This window comes from Orycteropus afer, unplaced genomic scaffold, assembly GCF_000298275.1.
Source record: "Orycteropus afer afer isolate SDZICR_OR568_19922 unplaced genomic scaffold, OryAfe1.0 scaffold00080, whole genome shotgun sequence".
NCBI classification, from domain to species: Eukaryota; Metazoa; Chordata; class Mammalia; order Tubulidentata; family Orycteropodidae; genus Orycteropus; species Orycteropus afer.
This window is the reverse complement of record NW_006921667.1, coordinates 6,321,316-6,323,043: the sequence shown is the minus strand read 5'-3', so window position 1 is coordinate 6,323,043 and position 1,728 is coordinate 6,321,316. Positions and strand designations below refer to the sequence as shown.

The following is a 1,728-nucleotide window of genomic DNA, read 5'->3' as shown; positions in this document are numbered from 1 at the left end:
ATGATGTTGACTGTTTTTCTAATGTTAAACCATCCTTGCATACCTGATATGAACCCCACTTGGTCATAATGAATTCAAGGTTATGCTTGGTTCATAAAACGAATTTGGGAGGATTCCATACTTTTCTATGTTTTGGAATAGTTTGAGTAGGATTGGTGTCAGTTCTTCTCTGAATGTTTGGTAGAATTCTCCAGTGAAACTGTCTGAGCCAGGACTTTTTTTTTGTTGTTGGTAATTTTTTATGATCTGTTCAATTTCTTCTTTTGTTATAGATCTATTCAAGTTTTCCACCTCAGTCTGTGTTAGTTTAGGTAAGCCGTGTATTTCTAGAAATCTGTACATTTGTTTCAGATTTTCAAATGTGCTGGAGTACAGTTCTTCATAGTATCCTGATATGCTTTTTATTTCAGTTGTTCTGTTGTGATATCGCCCCTTTCATTTCCTATTCATGTGATTTGTATTCTCTTCCTCTTTTCCTTTGTTAAATTTGCCAGTGGTTTGTCAATTTTATTAATCTTTTCAACGAACCAACTTCTAGTCTTGTTGATTTTTTCTATTGTCTATTTTCTGTTTCATTGATTTCTGCTCGAATTTTTATAATTTCTTTCCTTCTGGTGACTGTCAGCTTTTCTTTCCGTTCTAATTGTTGGAGATGCTGATTTAAAGTGCTGATTTTGGCTTTTTCTTCTTTTTTGATGTGTGCATTTATTGCTATAAATTGGGCTCTATCACTGCTTTTGCTGTGTCTGTCCCAAAGATTTTGGTATGTTGTGTTTTCATTCTCATTTGATTCAAGGAATTTTTGAATTTCATTTTTTATTTCTTCTCTCACTCAGTCTTTTGTAAGGAGGGTGCTGTTCAGCTTCCATGTGTTTACTACTCTTTTTCCGTTGATCTTCCTATTTTTGATTTCTAATTTGATAGCATTATGATCTGAGAAAATGCTTTGCAGTATTTCAGTGTTTTTAAATTTATTAAGGCTTGCTTTATGGCCTAACATTGGTCTATACTGGAAAATGATCCATGTGCACTGGAAAAGAATGTATATTGAACTATTGTTGGGTGAAGTGCTCTGTAGATGTCTATAAGGTCAAGTTGGTAGATTACATTGTTTAGCTCTTCTGCATCTTCGTTGAGTTTCCTTCCAGTTGTTCTTTCATTGAAAGTGGTGTATTAAAGTCTCCAATTATGACTATGGAGTCATCTATTTGCCTTTTCAACTCTTTTAAAGTCTGATTTATGTATTTTGGGGCTCTTTCGTTGGGTCCATAGATATTTATTTTGGTTATATCTTCATGTTCAATTGATTCTTTAGTCATTATATAATGTCCTTCCTTGTCTTGTATGGTGGTTTTTGTCTTAAAGTCAATTTGATCAGAAGTTAATATTGCCACTCCTGCTCTTTTATGGTTGCCATTTGCCTGATGTATCTTTTTCCAACCTTTGAATTTTAATCTATTTTTGTCTCTGTCTCTAAGGTGTGTCTCTTATAGACAGGATATTGATGGGTTTTGTTTTCTTATCCAATCTGCAACTCTCCATCTCCTGAGAGGTCCACTGAATCCGTTAACGTTCAGTGTAATTATCAACAAGTATGAATTGGTTGCTGTCATTTTGTTATGCATTTTTTCATGGTGTCCCTAGTTTCTTTGTTCTGTATTATTTTTTCTGTGCTGAGCTCATTATGTTTATGAATTGTTTTATCATTTCCTTTGTTGCTGTTGTTTT

General features: G+C 33.7%; 1 protein-coding gene across 1 annotated transcript in view; it reads right to left on the bottom strand.

Moving 5' to 3' along the window:
- Nucleotides 1-1,728, bottom strand: part of LOC103197533 (myosin phosphatase Rho interacting protein) — a 286,080-nt gene that overhangs the window by 55,174 nt on the left and 229,178 nt on the right. The window lies entirely within an intron of this gene.